Source organism: Phyllobates terribilis, unplaced genomic scaffold (genome assembly GCF_046119375.1).
Source record: "Phyllobates terribilis strain yellow unplaced genomic scaffold, ASM4611937v1 Scaffold_2__4_contigs__length_985480577, whole genome shotgun sequence".
Lineage (NCBI taxonomy): Eukaryota > Metazoa > Chordata > Amphibia > Anura > Dendrobatidae > Phyllobates > Phyllobates terribilis.
Genome location: NW_027362762.1, coordinates 38,985,487 through 39,006,087, shown reverse-complemented (window position 1 = coordinate 39,006,087; position 20,601 = coordinate 38,985,487).

Sequence of the window (20,601 nt, the reverse complement as noted above, 5' to 3'; positions counted from 1 at the left end):
CTAATCATATCCTGTGTGATACCGTCTGCTGAGCCGTGTATCTAATCCTCTCCTGTGTGATACCGTCTGCTGAGCCGTGTATCTAATCCTCTCCTGTGTGCTACCGTCTGCTGAGCTGTGTATCTAATCCTCTCCTGTGTGATACTGTCTGCTGAGCTGTGTATCTAATCCTCTCCTGTGTGCTACCGTCTGCTGAGCTGTGTATCTAATCCTCTCCTGTGTGATACCGTCTGTGGAGCCGTGTATCTAATCCTATCCTGTGTGATACCGTCTGCTGAGCCGTGTATCTAATCCTCTCCTGTGTGATACCGTCTGTGGAGCCGTGTATCTAATCCTCTCCTGTGTGCTACTGTCTGCTGGGCCGTGTATCTAATCATATCCTGTGTGATACCGTCTGCTGAGCCGTGTATCTAATCCTCTCCTGTGTGCTACCGTCTGCTGAGCTGTGTATCTAATCCTCTCCTGTGTGATACTGTCTGCTGAGCCGTGTATCTAATCCTATCCTGTGTGATACCGTCTGCTGAGCCGTGTATCTAATCCTCTCCTGTGTGATACCGTCTGTGGAGCCGTGTATCTAATCCTCTCCTGTGTGCTACTGTCTGCTGAGCCGTGTATCTAATCCTCTCCTGTGTGATACTGTCTGCTGAGCTGTGTATCTAATCCTCTCCTGTGTGCTACTGTCTGCTGAGCCATGTATCTAATCATATCCTGTGTGATACCGTCTGCTGAGCCGTGTATCTAATCCTCTCCTGTGTGATACCGTCTGCTGAGCCGTGTATCTAATCCTCTCCTGTGTGCTACCGTCTGCTGAGCCGTGTATCTAATCCTCTCCTGTGTGCTACCGTCTGCTGAGCAGTGTATCTAATCCTCTCCTGTGTGATACTGTCTGCTGAGCCGTGTATCTAATCCTCTCCTGTGTGATACCGTCTGCTGAGCCGTGTATCTAATCCTCTCCTGTGTGATACTGTCTGCTGAGCTGTGTATCTAATCCTCTCCTGTGTGCTACTGTCTGCTGAGCTGTGTATCTAATCATATCCTGTGTGATACCGTCTGCTGAGCCGTGTATCTAATCCTCTCCTGTGTGATACCGTCTGCTGAGCCGTGTATCTAATCCTCTCCTGTGTGCTACCGTCTGCTGAGCTGTGTATCTAATCCTCTCCTGTGTGATACTGTCTGCTGAGCAGTGTATCTAATCCTCTCCTGTGTGATACTGTCTGCTGAGCCGTGTATCTAATCCTCTCCTGTGTGCTACCGTCTGCTGAGCTGTGTATCTAATCCTCTCCTGTGTGATACTGTCTGCTGAGCAGTGTATCTAATCCTCTCCTGTGTGATACTGTCTGCTGAACCGTGTATCTAATCCTATCCTGTGTGCTACTGTCTGCTGAGCCGTGTATCTAATCCTCTCCTGTGTGATACCGTCTGCTGAGCCGTGTATCTAATCCTCTCCTGTGTGATACCGTCTGCTGAGCCGTGTATCTAATCCTCTCCTGTGTGATACTGTCTGCTGAGCCGTGTAACTAATCCCATCCTGTGTGATACTGTCTGCTGAGCTGTGTATCTAATCCTCTCCTGTGTGATACTGTCTGCTGAGCCGTGTATCTAATCATATGCTGTGTGATACTGTCTGCTGAGCTGTGTATCTAATCCTATGCTGTGTGATACTGTCTGCTGAACCGTGTATCTAATCCTATCCTGTGTGATACTGTCTGCTGAGCTGTGTATCTAATCCTCTCCTGTGTGCTACTGTCTGCTGAGCCGTGTATCTAATCCTCTCCTGTGTGATACTGTCTGCTGAGCCGTGTATCTAATCCTCTCCTGTGTGATACTGTCTGCTGAGCAGTGTATCTAATCCTCTCCTGTGTGATACTGTCTGCTGAGCTGTGTATCTAATCCTCTCCTGTGTGCTACTGTCTGCTGAGCCGTGTATCTAATCCTATCCTGTGTGATACCGTCTGCTGAGCCGTGTATCTAATCCTCTCCTGTGTGATACCGTCTGTGGAGCCGTGTATCTAATCCTATCCTGTGTGATACCGTCTGCTGAGCCGTGTATCTAATCCTCTCCTGTGTGATACCGTCTGTGGAGCCGTGTATCTAATCCTCTCCTGTGTGCTACTGTCTGCTGAGCCGTGTATCTAATCATATCCTGTGTGATACCGTCTGCTGAGCCGTGTATCTAATCCTCTCCTGTGTGCTACCGTCTGCTGAGCTGTGTATCTAATCCTCTCCTGTGTGATACTGTCTGCTGAGCCGTGTATCTAATCCTATCCTGTGTGATACCGTCTGCTGAGCCGTGTATCTAATCCTCTCCTGTGTGATACCGTCTGTGGAGCCGTGTATCTAATCCTCTCCTGTGTGCTACTGTCTGCTGAGCCGTGTATCTAATCCTCTCCTGTGTGATACTGTCTGCTGAGCTGTGTATCTAATCCTCTCCTGTGTGCTACTGTCTGCTGAGCCGTGTATCTAATCATATCCTGTGTGATACCGTCTGCTGAGCCGTGTATCTAATCCTCTCCTGTGTGATACCGTCTGCTGAGCCGTGTATCTAATCCTCTCCTGTGTGCTACCGTCTGCTGAGCTGTGTATCTAATCCTCTCCTGTGTGATACTGTCTGCTGAGCTGTGTATCTAATCCTCTCCTGTGTGCTACCGTCTGCTGAGCTGTGTATCTAATCCTCTCCTGTGTGATACCGTCTGTGGAGCCGTGTATCTAATCCTATCCTGTGTGATACCGTCTGCTGAGCCGTGTATCTAATCCTCTCCTGTGTGATACCGTCTGTGGAGCCGTGTATCTAATCCTCTCCTGTGTGCTACTGTCTGCTGAGCCGTGTATCTAATCATATCCTGTGTGATACCGTCTGCTGAGCCGTGTATCTAATCCTCTCCTGTGTGCTACCGTCTGCTGAGCTGTGTATCTAATCCTCTCCTGTGTGATACTGTCTGCTGAGCCGTGTATCTAATCCTATCCTGTGTGATACCGTCTGCTGAGCCGTGTATCTAATCCTCTCCTGTGTGATACCGTCTGTGGAGCCGTGTATCTAATCCTCTCCTGTGTGCTACTGTCTGCTGAGCCGTGTATCTAATCCTCTCCTGTGTGATACTGTCTGCTGAGCTGTGTATCTAATCCTCTCCTGTGTGCTACTGTCTGCTGAGCCGTGTATCTAATCATATCCTGTGTGATACCGTCTGCTGAGCCGTGTATCTAATCCTCTCCTGTGTGATACCGTCTGCTGAGCCGTGTATCTAATCCTCTCCTGTGTGCTACCGTCTGCTGAGCCGTGTATCTAATCCTCTCCTGTGTGCTACCGTCTGCTGAGCAGTGTATCTAATCCTCTCCTGTGTGATACTGTCTGCTGAGCCGTGTATCTAATCCTCTCCTGTGTGATACCGTCTGCTGAGCCGTGTATCTAATCCTCTCCTGTGTGATACTGTCTGCTGAGCTGTGTATCTAATCCTCTCCTGTGTGCTACTGTCTGCTGAGCTGTGTATCTAATCATATCCTGTGTGATACCGTCTGCTGAGCCGTGTATCTAATCCTCTCCTGTGTGATACCGTCTGCTGAGCCGTGTATCTAATCCTCTCCTGTGTGCTACCGTCTGCTGAGCTGTGTATCTAATCCTCTCCTGTGTGATACTGTCTGCTGAGCCGTGTATCTAATCCTCTCCTGTGTGCTACCGTCTGCTGAGCTGTGTATCTAATCCTCTCCTGTGTGATACTGTCTGCTGAGCAGTGTATCTAATCCTCTCCTGTGTGCTACCGTCTGCTGAGCTGTGTATCTAATCCTCTCCTGTGTGATACTGTCTGCTGAGCCGTGTATCTAATCCTCTCCTGTGTGATACCGTCTGCTGAGCCGTGTATCTAATCCTCTCCTGTGTGATACCGTCTGCTGAGCCGTGTATCTAATCCTCTCCTGTGTGATACTGTCTGCTGAGCCGTGTAACTAATCCCATCCTGTGTGATACTGTCTGCTGAACCGTGTATCTAATCATATGCTGTGTGATACTGTCTGCTGAGCTGTGTATCTAATCCTATGCTGTGTGATACTGTCTGCTGAACCGTGTATCTAATCCTATCCTGTGTGATACTGTCTGCTGAGCCGTGTATCTAATCCTCTCCTGTGTCACACTGTCTGCTGAGCTGTGTATCTAATCCTATCCTGTGTGATACTGTCTGCTGAGCCGTGTATCTAATCATATGCTGTGTGATACTGTCTGCTGAGCTGTGTATCTAATCCTATGCTGTGTGATACTGTCTGCTGAACCGTGTATCTAATCCTATCCTGTGTGATACTGTCTGCTGAGCCGTGTATCTAATCCTATCCTGTGTGACACTGTCTGCTGAGCCGTGTATCTAATCCTCTCTTGTGTGATACTGTCTGCTGAGCTGTGTATCTAATCCTATGCTGTGTGATACTGTCTGCTGAACCGTGTATCTAATCCTATCCTGTGTGATACTGTCTGCTGAGCCGTGTATCTAACCCTCTCCTGTGTGATACTGTCTGCTGAGCTGTGTATCTAATCCTATCCTGTGTGATACTGTCTGCTGAGCCGTGTATCTAATCCTATCCTGTGTGATACTGTCGGCTGAGCCGTGTATCTAATCCTCTCCTGTGTGATACCGTCTGCTGAGCCGTGTATCTAATCCTCTCCTGTGTGATACTGTCTGCTGAGCCGTGTAACTAATCCCATCCTGTGTGATACTGTCTGCTGAGCTGTGTATCTAATCCTCTCCTGTGTGATACTGTCTGCTGAGCCGTGTATCTAATCATATGCTGTGTGATACTGTCTGCTGAGCTGTGTATCTAATCCTATGCTGTGTGATACTGTCTGCTGAACCGTGTATCTAATCCTATCCTGTGTGATACTGTCTGCTGAGCTGTGTATCTAATCCTCTCCTGTGTGCTACTGTCTGCTGAGCCGTGTATCTAATCCTCTCCTGTGTGATACTGTCTGCTGAGCCGTGTATCTAATCCTCTCCTGTGTGATACTGTCTGCTGAGCAGTGTATCTAATCCTCTCCTGTGTGATACTGTCTGCTGAGCTGTGTATCTAATCCTCTCCTGTGTGCTACTGTCTGCTGAGCCGTGTATCTAATCCTATCCTGTGTGATACCGTCTGCTGAGCCGTGTATCTAATCCTCTCCTGTGTGATACCGTCTGTGGAGCCGTGTATCTAATCCTATCCTGTGTGATACCGTCTGCTGAGCCGTGTATCTAATCCTCTCCTGTGTGATACCGTCTGTGGAGCCGTGTATCTAATCCTCTCCTGTGTGCTACTGTCTGCTGAGCCGTGTATCTAATCATATCCTGTGTGATACCGTCTGCTGAGCCGTGTATCTAATCCTCTCCTGTGTGCTACCGTCTGCTGAGCTGTGTATCTAATCCTCTCCTGTGTGATACTGTCTGCTGAGCCGTGTATCTAATCCTATCCTGTGTGATACCGTCTGCTGAGCCGTGTATCTAATCCTCTCCTGTGTGATACCGTCTGTGGAGCCGTGTATCTAATCCTCTCCTGTGTGCTACTGTCTGCTGAGCCGTGTATCTAATCCTCTCCTGTGTGATACTGTCTGCTGAGCTGTGTATCTAATCCTCTCCTGTGTGCTACTGTCTGCTGAGCCGTGTATCTAATCATATCCTGTGTGATACCGTCTGCTGAGCCGTGTATCTAATCCTCTCCTGTGTGATACCGTCTGCTGAGCCGTGTATCTAATCCTCTCCTGTGTGCTACCGTCTGCTGAGCTGTGTATCTAATCCTCTCCTGTGTGATACTGTCTGCTGAGCTGTGTATCTAATCCTCTCCTGTGTGCTACCGTCTGCTGAGCTGTGTATCTAATCCTCTCCGGTGTGATACCGTCTGTGGAGCCGTGTATCTAATCCTATCCTGTGTGATACCGTCTGCTGAGCCGTGTATCTAATCCTCTCCTGTGTGATACCGTCTGTGGAGCCGTGTATCTAATCCTCTCCTGTGTGCTACTGTCTGCTGAGCCGTGTATCTAATCATATCCTGTGTGATACCGTCTGCTGAGCCGTGTATCTAATCCTCTCCTGTGTGCTACCGTCTGCTGAGCTGTGTATCTAATCCTCTCCTGTGTGATACTGTCTGCTGAGCCGTGTATCTAATCCTATCCTGTGTGATACCGTCTGCTGAGCCGTGTATCTAATCCTCTCCTGTGTGATACCGTCTGTGGAGCCGTGTATCTAATCCTCTCCTGTGTGCTACTGTCTGCTGAGCCGTGTATCTAATCCTCTCCTGTGTGATACTGTCTGCTGAGCTGTGTATCTAATCCTCTCCTGTGTGATACCGTCTGCTGAGCCGTGTATCTAATCCTCTCCTGTGTGCTACCGTCTGCTGAGCCGTGTATCTAATCATATCCTGTGATACCGTCTGCTGAGCCGTGTATCTAATCCTCTCCTGTGTGATACCGTCTGCTGAGCCGTGTATCTAATCCTCTCCTGTGTGCTACCGTCTGCTGAGCCGTGTATCTAATCCTCTCCTGTGTGCTACCGTCTGCTGAGCAGTGTATCTAATCCTCTCCTGTGTGATACTGTCTGCTGAGCCGTGTATCTAATCCTCTCCTGTGTGATACCGTCTGCTGAGCCGTGTATCTAATCCTCTCCTGTGTGATACTGTCTGCTGAGCCGTGTATCTAATCCTCTCCTGTGTGCTACCGTCTGCTGAGCTGTGTATCTAATCCTCTCCTGTGTGATACTGTCTGCTGAGCAGTGTATCTAATCCTCTCCTGTGTGATACTGTCTGCTGAACCGTGTATCTAATCCTATCCTGTGTGCTACTGTCTGCTGAGCCGTGTATCTAATCCTCTCCTGTGTGATACCGTCTGCTGAGCCGTGTATCTAATCCTCTCCTGTGTGATACCGTCTGCTGAGCCGTGTATCTAATCCTCTCCTGTGTGATACTGTCTGCTGAGCCGTGTAACTAATCCCATCCTGTGTGATACTGTCTGCTGAGCTGTGTATCTAATCCTCTCCTGTGTGATACTGTCTGCTGAGCCGTGTATCTAATCATATGCTGTGTGATACTGTCTGCTGAGCTGTGTATCTAATCCTATGCTGTGATACTGTCTGCAGAACCGTGTATCTAATCCTATCCTGTGTGATACTGTCTGCTGAGCCGTGTATCTAATCCTCTCCTGTGTCACACTGTCTGCTGAGCTGTGTATCTAATCCTATCCTGTGTGATACTGTCTGCTGAGCCGTGTATCTAATCATATGCTGTGTGATACTGTCTGCTGAGCTGTGTATCTAATCCTATGCTGTGTGATACTGTCTGCTGAACCGTGTATCTAATCCTCTCCTGTGTGATACTGTCTGCTGAGCCGTGTATCTAATCCTATCCTGTGTGATACTGTCTGCTGAGCCGTGTATCTAATCCTATCCTGTGTGATACCGTCTGCTGAGCCGTGTATCTAATCCTATCCTGTGTGATACTGTCTGCTGAGCCGTGTATCTAATCCTATCCTGTGTGATACTGTCTGCTGAGCCGTGTATCTAATCCTATCCTGTGTGATACTGTCTGCTGAGCCGTGTATCTAATCCTATCCTGTGTGATACCGTCTGCTGAGCCGTGTATCTAATCCTATCCTGTGTGATACTGTCTGCTGAGCCGTGTATCTAATCCTATCCTGTGTGATACTGTCTGCTGAGCCGTGTATCTAATCCTATCCTGTGTGATACCGTCTGCTGAGCCGTGTATCTAATCCTATCATGTGTGATACTGTCTGCTGAGCCGTGTATCTAATCCTATCCTGTGTGATACTGTCTGCTGAGCCGTGTATCTAATCCTATCCTGTGTGATACTGTCTGCTGAGCCGTGTATCTAATCCTATCCTGTGTGATACCGTCTGCTGAGCCGTGTATCTAATCCTATCCTGTGTGATACTGTCTGCTGAGCCGTGTATCTAATCCTCTCCTGTGTGATACTGTCTGCTGAGCCGTGTATCTAATCCTATCCTGTGTGATACTGTCTGCTGAGCTGTGTATCTAATCCTCTCCTGTGTGATACTGTCTGCTGAGCTGTGTATCTAATCCTTTCCTGTGTGATACTGTCTGCTGAGCAGTGTATCTAATCCTCTCCTGTGTGATACTGTCTGCTGAGCTGTGTATCTAATCCTCTCCTGTGTGATACTGTCTGCTGAGCCGTGTATCTAATCCTATCCTGTGTGATACCGTCTGCTGAGCCGTGTATCTAATCCTCTCCTGTGTGATACCGTCTGTGGAGCCGTGTATCTAATCCTCTCCTGTGTGCTACTGTCTGCTGAGCCGTGTATCTAATCCTCTCCTGTGTGATACTGTCTGCTGAGCTGTGTATCTAATCCTCTCCTGTGTGATACTGTCTGCTGAGCAGTGTATCTAATCCTCTCCTGTGTGATACTGTCTGCTGAGCCATGTATCTAATCCTCTCCTGTGTGATACTGTCTGCTGAGCTGTGTATCTAATCCTCTCCTGTGTGCTACTGTCTGCTGAGCCGTGTATCTAATCCTCTCCTGTGTGATACTGTCTGCTGAGCCGTGTATCTAATCCTCTCCTGTGTGATACTGTCTGCTGAGCCGTGTATCTAATCCTATCCTGTGTGATACCGTCTGCTGAGCCGTGTATCTAATCCTCTCCTGTGTGATACCGTCTGTGGAGCCGTGTATCTAATCCTATCCTGTGTGATACCGTCTGCTGAGCCGTGTATCTAATCCTCTCCTGTGTGATACTGTCTGCTGAGCCGTGTATCTAATCCTATCCTGTGTGATACTGTCTGCTGAGCCGTGTATCTAATCCTATCCTGTGTGATACTGTCTGCTGAGCCGTGTATCTAATCCTATCCTGTGTGATACCGTCTGCTGAGCCGTGTATCTAATCCTCTCCTGTGTGATACTGTCTGCTGAGCCGTGTATCTAATCCTATCCTGTGTGATACCGTCTGCTGAGCCGTGTATCTAATCCTATCCTGTGTGATACTGTCTGCTGAGCCGTGTATCTAATCCTCTCCTGTGTGATACCGTCTGTGGAGCCGTGTATCTAATCCTCTCCTGTGTGCTACTGTCTGCTGAGCCGTGTATCTAATCATATCCTGTGTGATACCGTCTGCTGAGCCGTGTATCTAATCCTCTCCTGTGTGCTACCGTCTGCTGAGCTGTGTATCTAATCCTCTCCTGTGTGATACTGTCTGCTGAGCCGTGTATCTAATCCTATCCTGTGTGATACCGTCTGCTGAGCCGTGTATCTAATCCTCTCCTGTGTGATACCGTCTGTGGAGCCGTGTATCTAATCCTCTCCTGTGTGCTACTGTCTGCTGAGCCGTGTATCTAATCCTCTCCTGTGTGATACTGTCTGCTGAGCTGTGTATCTAATCCTCTCCTGTGTGCTACTGTCTGCTGAGCCGTGTATCTAATCATATCCTGTGTGATACCGTCTGCTGAGCCGTGTATCTAATCCTCTCCTGTGTGATACCGTCTGCTGAGCCGTGTATCTAATCCTCTCCTGTGTGATACTGTCTGCTGAGCAGTGTATCTAATCCTCTCCTGTGTGCTACTGTCTGCTGAACCGTGTATCTAATCCTCTCCTGTGTGCTACTGTCTGCTGAGCCGTGTATCTAATCCTCTCCTGTGTGATACCGTCTGCTGAGCCGTGTATCTAATCCTCTCCTGTGTGATACCGTCTGCTGAGCCGTGTATCTAATCCTCTCCTGTGTGATACTGTCTGCTGAGCCGTGTAACTAATCCCATCCTGTGTGATACTGTCTGCTGAGCTGTGTATCTAATCCTATCCTGTGTGACACTGTCTGCTGAGCCGTGTATCTAATCCTCTCTTGTGTGATACTGTCTGCTGAGCTGTGTATCTAATCCTATGCTGTGTGATACTGTCTGCTGAGCTGTGTATCTAATCCTATGCTGTGTGATACTGTCTGCTGAACCGTGTATCTAATCCTATCCTGTGTGATACTGTCTGCTGAGCCGTGTATCTAATCCTATCCTGTGTGATACTGTCTGCTGAGCCGTGTATCTAATCCTCTCCTGTGTCACACTGTCTGCTGAGCCGTGTATCTAATCCTATCCTGTGTGACACTGTCTGCTGAGCCGTGTATCTAATCCTATCCTGTGTGATACTGTCTGCTGAGCCGTGTATCTAATCCTCTCCTGTGTGACACTGTCTGCTGAGCTGTGTATCTAATCCTATCCTGTGTGATACTGTCTGCTGAGCCGTGTATCTAATTATATGCTGTGTGATACTGTCTGCTGAGCTGTGTATCTAATCCTATGCTGTGTGATACTGTCTGCTGAACCGTGTATCTAATCCTATCCTGTGTGATACTGTCTGCTGAGTCGTGTATCTAATCCTCTCCTGTGTCACACTGTCTGCTGAGCCGTGTATCTAATCCTATCCTGTGTGACACTGTCTGCTGAGCCGTGTATCTAATCCTATCCTGTGTGATACTGTCGGCTGAGCCGTGTATCTAATCCTATGCTGTGTGATACTATCTGCTGAGCCGTGTATCTAATCCTCTCTTGTGTGATACTGTCTGCTGAGCCGTGTATCTAATCCTATCCTGTGTGATACTGTCTGCTGAGCCGTGTATCTAATCTTATCCTGTGTGATACTGTCTGCTGAGCCGTGTATCTAATCTTATCCTGTGTGATACTGTCTGCTGAGCCGTGTATCTCATCCTCTCCTGTGTGATACTGTCTGCTGTGCCGTGTATCTAATCCTCTCCTGTGTGATACTATCTGCTGAGCTGTGTATCTAATCCTCCCCTGTGTGATACTGTCTGCTGAGCCGTGTATCTAATCCTCTCCTGTGTGATACTGTCTGCTGAGCCATGTATCTAATCCCATCCTGTGTGATACTGTCTGCTGAGCGGTGTATCTAATCCCATCCTGTGTGATACTGTCTGCTGAGCCATGTATCTAATCCCATCCTGTGTGCTACTGTCTGCTGAGCCGTGTATCTAATCCTATCCTGTGTGATACCGTCTGCTGAGCCGTGTATCTAATCCTCTCCTGTGTGATACCGTCTGCTGAGCCGTGTATCTAATCCTCTCCTGTGTGCTACTGTCTGCTGAGCCGTGTATCTAATCCTCTCCTGTGTGATACTGTCTGCTGAGCTGTGTATCTAATCCTCTCCTGTGTGCTACTGTCTGCTGAGCCGTGTATCTAATCCTATCCTGTGTGATACCGTCTGCTGAGCCGTGTATCTAATCCTCTCCTGTGTGATACCATCTGCTGAGCCGTGTATCTAATCCTCTCCTGTGTGATACCGTCTGCTGAGCCGTGTATCTAATCCTCTCCTGTGTGATACCGTCTGCTGAGCCGTGTAACTAATCCCATCCTGTGTGATACTGTCTGCTGAGCTGTGTATCTAATCCTCTCCTGTGTGATACTGTCTGCTGAGCCTTGTATCTAATCCTATCCTGTGTGATACTGTCTGCTGAGCTGTGTATCTAATCCTCTCCTGTGTGATACTGTCTGCTGAGCCGTGTATCTAATCCTATCCTGTGTGATACTGTCTGCTGAGCCGTGTATCTAATCATATGCTGTGTGATACTGTCTGCTGAGCTGTGTATCTAATCCTATGCTGTGTGATACTGTCTGCTGAACCGTGTATCTAATCCTATCCTGTGTGATACTGTCTGCTGAGCCATGTATCTAATCCTCTCCTGTGTCACACTGTCTGCTGAGCTGTGTATCTAATCCTATCCTGTGTGATACTGTCTGCTGAGCGGTGTATCTAATCCCATCCTGTGTGATACTGTCTGCTGAGCCATGTATCTAATCCCATCCTGTGTGCTACTGTCTGCTGAGCCGTGTATCTAATCCTATCCTGTGTGATACCGTCTGCTGAGCCGTGTATCTAATCCTCTCCTGTGTGATACCGTCTGCTGAGCCGTGTATCTAATCCTCTCCTGTGTGCTACTGTCTGCTGAGCCGTGTATCTAATCCTCTCCTGTGTGATACTGTCTGCTGAGCCGTGTATCTAATCCTCTCCTGTGTGCTACTGTCTGCTGAGCCGTGTATCTAATCCTATCCTGTGTGATACCGTCTGCTGAGCCGTGTATCTAATCCTCTCCTGTGTGATACCATCTGCTGAGCCGTGTATCTAATCCTCTCCTGTGTGATACCGTCTGCTGAGCCGTGTATCTAATCCTCTCCTGTGTGATACTGTCTGCTGAGCCGTGTATCTAATCCTATCCTGTGTGATACTGTCTGCTGAGCTGTGTATCTAATCCTCTCCTGTGTGATACTGTCTGCTGAGCCTTGTATCTAATCCTATCCTGTGTGATACTGTCTGCTGAGCTGTGTATCTAATCCTCTCCTGTGTGATACTGTCTGCTGAGCCGTGTATCTAATCCTATCCTGTGTGATACTGTCTGCTGAGCCGTGTATCTAATCATATGCTGTGTGATACTGTCTGCTGAGCTGTGTATCTAATCCTATGCTGTGTGATACTGTCTGCTGAACCGTGTATCTAATCCTATCCTGTGTGATACTGTCTGCTGAGCCATGTATCTAATCCTCTCCTGTGTCACACTGTCTGCTGAGCTGTGTATCTAATCCTATCCTGTGTGATACTGTCTGCTGAGCCGTGTATCTAATCCTATCCTGTGTGACACTGTCTGCTGAGCCGTGTATCTAATCCTATCCTGTGTGATACTGTCTGCTGAGCCGTGTATCTAATCCTATCCTGTGTGATACTGTCTGCTGAGCCGTGTATCTAATCCTCTCCTGTGTGATACTGTCGGCTGAGCCGTGTATCTAATCCTATGCTGTGTGATACTATCTGCTGAGCCGTGTATCTAATCCTCTCTTGTGTGATACTGTCTGCTGAGCCGTGTATCTAATCCTATCCTGTGTGATACTGTCTGCTGAGCCGTGTATCTAATCTTATCCTGTGTGATACTGTCTGCTGAGCCGTGTATCTAATCCTATCCTGTGTGATACTGTCTGCTGAGCCGTGTATCTAATCCTATCCTGTGTGATACTGTCTGCTGAGCCGTGTATCTAATCCTATCCTGTGTGATACTGTCTGCTGAGCCGTGTATCTAATCCTCTCCTGTGTGATACTGTGTGCTGAGCCGTGTATCTAATCCTATCCTGTGTGATACTGTCTGCTGAGCCGTGTATCTAATCCTATCCTGTGTGATACTGTCTGCTGGGCTGTGTATCTAATCCTCTAACACTCTGTATAATGTATCTAAGCCCCTGCTGTGATACTCTGCAGCCCCCTCTATGTGGTATATACACAGCTGTTGGCTCCTCACCTTCTTCCCTACAGTTCCGATCTGTACAAAGTACACGATGAATTAGATGTTTAGCAGTGTCTCATCCTCAGCAGCTGGCGGCCATGTTTCCGAAGACCATGGGACATTGGATATTATGTACAGACGCAGCAAACATGGCGCCCGCAGTGAGCGTCAGACAGCGAGGAGCAGCGGCGCCTCTGGTGGTGAGAACATTACGATGTCACGTGACTCAGCGCCGTCTGTATATAGGATGCAGCTGCTGTCACATTGGAGACAGGAGTGTACTCACATCGCCATCTGGTGGTCGCAGCCGGGACAGCAATCATTTCCATTATAGATAGCGCTGTCATATTCTGCAGCGTTCTACACAAGATGCTTCAGGGCTTTTTATCATTTATGCTGCAATTTGCCAATTTCTAGTTGTAAATATTGTAAATTTTACCAGCACATGTGGCCACACCCCATTGGCTAAACACAGCATATATTTTTTTTAACTGCTGTGAACAGTGGGAAAAACCATAAATGATCCCATAGTCTCCGTGTGCGAGAAGCCGCGGCCGGGGTGAGGTTAATGTCTCCCTAGCTTTCTCACAGCGTTCTCGCCTTTCTTATAATTGTGACATTGTTTTACGATTGTTTTTTGTGCTCAGAAAAATTTAATGGCGGCGACACAATAAAAGCTCAAAAAAATCCCCGAAAATGACCCAATTCATGACGGACGCGGCGTCCCCGGATCTGGATTTAGCATTTTTCATGTCATTTTAATCACTTTTTTGTTTGGCCGTTGTGGAGGGAGTTTGGGGTTTCCAGACGGCTGCGCCTGATTCCCCCTGTGTGAACGCGCTCCGACTCGCCCTCCGGGATGATTTTATTAACACGGGAAAAAAAAAAAATAAATTATTCATTTTCCAAAACCTGTAATTTCCTGCAAGAAAAAAAGAGGCAAAAATAAAGATATTCTTAATTATTCACAAGAATTCACAAACCTCAGGACGACATTGGGGGAAATTTGGTTCCAAAAACGTCAAATGCAGCAAAAAAATAAGTGAATAAAAAATAAATCGCTGAATCTGGACGGTGGGTCCCCGCCGCCTCCTTTATACAGAAGATTATTTTTATTTCACCATCAAAATATTTATATAATTTTTTGCTCCTGTAGTTCTGACAGAAACTGTTCATTTTACCCATATAACGTCCTGAAAAATAACAAGAAAAATACATTATAAGCTGAGCCGTGTATCTAATCCTCTCCTGTGTGATACTGTCTGCTGAGCCGTGTATCTAATCCTCTCCTGTGTGATACTGTCTGCTGAGCCGTGTATCTAATCCTATCCTGTGAGATACTGTCTGCTGAGCCGTGTATCTAATCCTATCCTGTGTGATACTGTCTGCTGAGCCGTGTATCTAATCCTATCCTGTGTGATACTGTCTGCTGAGCCGTGTATCTAATCCTCTCCTGTGTGATACTGTCTGCTGAGCCGTGTATCTAATCCTATCCTGTGTGATACTGTCTGCTGAGCCGTGTATCTAATCCTATCCTGTGTGATACTGTCTGCTGAGCCGTGTATCTAATCCTCTCCTGTGTGATACTGTCTGCTGAGCCGTGTATCTAATCCTATCCTGTGTGATACTGTCTGCTGAGCCGTGTATCTAATCCTATCCTGTGTGATACCGTCTGCTGAGCCGTGTATCTAATCCTATCCTGTGTGATACTGTCTGCTGAGCCGTGTATCTAATCCTATCCTGTGTGATACTGTCTGCTGAGCCGTGTATCTAATCCTATTCTGTGTGATACCGTCTGCTGAGCCGTGTATCTAATCCTCTCCTGTGTGATACCGTCTGCTGAGCCGTGTATCTAATCCTCTCCTATGTGATACTGTCTGCTGAGCCGTGTATCTAATCCTCTCCTGTGTGATACTGTCTGTTGAGCAGTGTATCTAATCCTCTCCTGTGTGATACTGTCTGCTGAGCTGTGTATCTAATCCTCTCCTGTGTGCTACTGTCTGCTGAGCCGTGTATCTAATCCTATCCTGTGTGATACCGTCTGCTGAGCCGTGTATCTAATCCTCTCCTGTGTGCTACTGTCTGCTGAGCCGTGTATCTAATCCTCTCCTGTGTGATACTGTCTGCTGAGCTGTGTATCTAATCCTCTCCTGTGTGCTACTGTCTGCTGAGCCGTGTATCTAATCCTCTCCTGTGTGATACCGTCTGCTGAGCCGTGTATCTAATCCTCTCCTGTGTGCTACCGTCTGCTGAGCTGTGTATCTAATCCTCTCCTGTGTGATACTGTCTGCTGAGCAGTGTATCTAATCCTCTCCTGTGTGCTACTGTCTGCTGAGCTGTGTATCTAATCCTATCCTGTGTGATACCGTCTGCTGAGCCGTGTATCTAATCCTCTCTTGTGTGATACTGTCTGCTGAGCTGTGTATCTAATCCTATCCTGTGTCACACTGTCTGCTGAGCTGTGTATCTAATCCTATCCTGTGTGATACCGTCTGCTGAGCCGTGTATCTAATCCTCTCTTGTGTGATACTGTCTGCTGAGCAGTGTATCTAATCCTCTCCTGTGTGATACTGTCTGCTGAGCCGTGTATCTAATCCTCTCTTGTGTGATACTGTCTGCTGAGCTGTGTATCTAATCCTATCCTGTGTCACACTGTCTGCTGAGCTGTGTATCTAATCCTATCCTGTGTGATACTGTCTGCTGAGCCGTGTATCTAATCCTCTCTTGTGTGATACTGTCTGCTGAGCGGTGTATCTAATCCTATCCTGTGTCACACTGTCTGCTGAGCTGTGTATCTAATCCTATCCTGTGTGATACTGTCTGCTGAGCCGTGTATCTAATCCTATCCTGTGTCACACTGTCTGCTGAGCCGTGTATCTAATCCTATCCTGTGTGATACTGTCTGCTGAGCTGTGTATCTAATCCTATCCTGTGTGATACTGTCTGCTGAGCCGTGTATCTAATCCTATCCTGTGTCACACTGTCTGCTGAGCCGTGTATCTAATCCTATGCTGTGTGATACTATCTGCTGAGCCGTGTATCTAATCCTCTCTTGTGTGATACTGTCTGCTGAGCCGTGTATCTCATCCTCTCCTGTATGATACTGTCTGCTGTGCCGTGTATCTAATCCTATGCTGTGTGATACTATCTGCTGAGCTGTGTATCTAATCCTCCCCTGTGTGATACTGTCTGCTGAGCCGTGTATCTAATCCTCTCCTGTGTGATACTGTCTGCTGAGCCGTGTATCTAATCCTATCCTGTGTGATACTGTCTGCTGAGCTGTGTATCTAATCCTATCCTGTGTGATACTGTCTGCTGAGCCGTGTATCTAATCCTCTCCTGTGTGCTACTGTCTGCTGAGCCGTGTATCTAATCCTCTCCTGTGTGATACTGTCTGCTGAGCTGTGTATCTAATCCTCTCCTGTGTGCTACTGTCTGCTGAGCCGTGTATCTAATCCTCTCCTGTGTGATACCGTCTGCTGAGCCGTGTATCTAATCCTCTCCTGTGTGCTACCGTCTGCTGAGCTGTGTATCTAATCCTCTCCTGTGTGATACTGTCTGCTGAGCAGTGTATCTAATCCTCTCCTGTGTGCTACTGTCTGCTGAGCTGTGTATCTAATCCTATCCTGTGTGATACTGTCTGCTGAGCCGTGTATCTAATCCTCTCTTGTGTGATACTGTCTGCTGAGCCGTGTATCTAATCCTATCCTGTGTCACACTGTCTGCTGAGCCGTGTATCTAATCCTATCCTGTGTGATACTGTCTGCTGAGCTGTGTATCTAATCCTATCCTGTGTGATACTGTCTGCTGAGCCGTGTATCTAATCCTATCCTGTGTCACACTGTCTGCTGAGCCGTGTATCTAATCCTATGCTGTGTGATACTATCTGCTGAGCCGTGTATCTAATCCTCTCTTGTGTGATACTGTCTGCTGAGCCGTGTATCTAATCCTATGCTGTGTGATACTATCTGCTGAGCTGTGTATCTAATCCTCCCCTGTGTGATACTGTCTGCTGAGCCGTGTATCTAATCCTCTCCTGTGTGATACTGTCTGCTGAGCCGTGTATCTAATCCTATCCTGTGTGATACTGTCTGCTGAGCTGTGTATCTAATCCTATCCTGTGTGATACTGTCTGCTGAGCCGTGTATCTAATCCTATCCTGTGTGACACTGTCTGCTGAGCCGTGTATCTAATCCTCTCTTGTGTGATACTGTCTGCTGAGCCGTGTATCTAATCTTATCCTGTGTGATACTGTCGGCTGAGCCGTGTATCTAATCCTATGCTGTGTGATACTATCTGCTGAGCCGTGTATCTAATCCTCTCTTGTGTGATACTGTCTGCTGAGCCGTGTATCTAATCCTATCCTGTGTGATACTGTCTGCTGAGCCGTGTATCTCATTCTCTCCTGTGTGATACTGTCTGCTGAGCCGTGTATCTCATCCTCTCTTGTGTGATACTGTCTGCTGAGCCGTGTATCTAATCCTCTCCTGTGTGATACTGTCTGCTGAGCCGTGTATCTAATCCTATCCTGTGTGATACTGTCTGCTGAGCCGTGTATCTAATCCTATGCTGTGTGATACTATCTGCTGAGCTGTGTATCTAATCCTCTCCTGTGTGATACTGTCTGCTGAGCCGTGTATCTAATCCTATCCTGTGTGATACCGTCTGCTGAGCTGTGTATCTAATCCTCTGCTGTGTGATACTGTCTGCTGAGCCGTGTATCTAATCATATGCTGTGTGATACTGTCTGCTGAGCCGTGTATCTAATCCTCTCCTGTGTGATACTGTCTGCTGAGCCGTGTAGCTAATCCTATGCTGTGTGATACTGTCTGCTGAGCTGTGTATCTAATCCTCTGCTGTGTGATACTGTCTGCTGAGCCGTGTATCTAATCCTCTCCTGTGTGATACCGTCTGCTGAGCCATGTATCTAATCCTATTGTGTGTGTGATACTGTCTGCTGAACCGTGTATCTAATCATATGCTGTGTGATACTATCTGCTGAGCCGTGTATCTAATCCTATCCTGTGTGATACTGTCTGCTGAGCCGTGTATCTAATCCTCTGCTGTGTGATACTGTCTGCTGAGCCGTGTATCTAATCCTCTACTGTGTGATACCGTCTGCTGAGCCATGTATCTAATCCTATTGTGTGTGTGATACTGTCAGCTGAGCTGTGTATCTAATCCTCTCCTGTGTGATACTGTCTGCTGAGCCGTGTATCTAATCCTATCCTGTGTGATACTGTCTGCTGAGCCGTGTATCTAATCCTATTGTGTGTGTGATACTGTCTGCTGAACCGTGTATCTAATCCTCTCCTGTGTGATACAGTCTGCTGAGCCATGTATCTAATCCTATTGTGTGTGTGATACTGTCTGCTGAACCGTGTATCTAATCCTATCCTGTGTGATACTGTCTGCTGAGCCGTGTATCTAATCCTCTCCTGTGTGATACTAACTGCTGAGCCGTGTATCTAATCCTCTCCTGTGTGATACTGTCTGCTGAGCCGTGTATCTAATCATCTCCTGTGTGATACTGTCTGCTGAGCCGTGTATCTAATCCTCTCTTGTGTGATACTGTCTGCTGAGCCGTGTATCTAATCCTATCCTGTGTGATACTGTACGCTGAGCCGTGTATCTAATCCTCTCCTGTGTGATACTGTCTGCTGGGCCGTGTATCTAATCCTCTCCTGTGTGATACTGTCTGCTGAGCCGTGTATCTAACCCTATCCTGTGTGATACTGTCTGCTGAGCCGTGTATCTAATCCTATCCTGTGTGATACTATCTGCTGAGCTGTGTATCTAATCCTATCCTGTGTGATACTGTCTGCTGAGCCGTGTATCTAATCCTATCCTGTGTGATACTATCTGCTGAGCTGTGTATCTAACCCTCTCATGTGTGATACTGTCTGCTGAGCCGTGTATCTAATCCTCTCCTGTGTGATACCGTCTGCTGAGCCATGTATCTAATCCTATTGTGTGTGTGATACTGTCTGCTGAACCGTGTATCTAATCCTATGCTGTGTGATACTATCTGCTGAGCCGTGTATCTAATCCTCTCTTGTGTGATACTGTCTGCTGAGCCGTGTATCTAATCCTATGCTGTGTGATACCGTCTGCTCAGCCGTGTATCTAATCCTATCCTGTGTGATACTGTCGGCTGAGCCGCGTATCTAATCCCATCCTGTGTGATACTGTCTGCTGAGCCGTGTATCTAATCCTAACCTGTGTGATACTATCTGCTGAGCCGTGTATCTAATCCTATCCTGTGTGATACTGTCGGCTGAGCCGCGTATCTAATCCCATCCTGTGTTAAACTGTCGGCTGAGCCGTGTATCTAATCCTATGCTGTGTGAAACTATCTGCTGAGCCGTGTATCTAATCCTCTCCTGTGTGATACTGTCTGCTGAGCTGTGTATCTAGTCCTATGCTGTGTGATACTGTCTGCTGAGCTGTGTATCTAATCCTCTCCTGTGTGATACTGTCTGCTGAGCCGTGTATCTAATCCTATCCTGTGTGATACCGTCTGCTGAAACGTGTATCTAATCCTATCCTGTGTGATACTGTCTGCTGAGCTGTGTATCTAATCCTATCCTGTGTGATACTGTCTGCTGAGCTGTGTATCTAATCCTATCCTGTGTGATACTGTCTGCTGAGCTGTGTATCTAATCCTATGCTGTGTGATACCGTCTGCTCAGCCGTGTATCTAATCCTATCCTGTGTGATACTGTCGGCTGAGCCGTGTATCTAATCCTATCCTGTGTGATACTGTCGGCTGAGCCGTGTATCTAATCCTATGCTGTGTGATACTATCTGCTGAGCCGTGTATCTAATCCTATCCTGTGTGATACTGTCTGCTGAGCTGTGTATCTAATCCTCTCCTGTGTGATACTGTCTGCTGAGCCATGTATCTAATCCTATCCTGTGTGATACTGTCTGCTGAGCTGTGTATCTAATCCTCTCCTCTGTGATACTGTCTGCTGAGCCGTGTATCTAATCCTCTCCTGTGTGATACTGTCTGCTGAGCCGTGTATCTAATCCTATGCTGTGTGAAACTATCTGCTGAGCCATGTATCTAATCCTCTCCTGTGTGATACTGTCTGCTGAGCCGTGTATCTAATCCTCTCCTGTGTGATACTGTCTGCTGAGCCATGTATCTAATCCTATCCTGTGTGATACTGTCTGCTGAGCCGTGTGTCTAATCCTCTCCTGTGTGATACTGTCTGCTGAGCCATGTATCTAATCCTATGCTGTGTGAAACTATCTGCTGAGCCGTGTATCTAATCCTATCCTGTGTGATACTGTCGGCTGAGCCGTGTATCTAATCCTATGCTGTGTGAAACTATCTGCTGAGCCGTGTATCTAATCC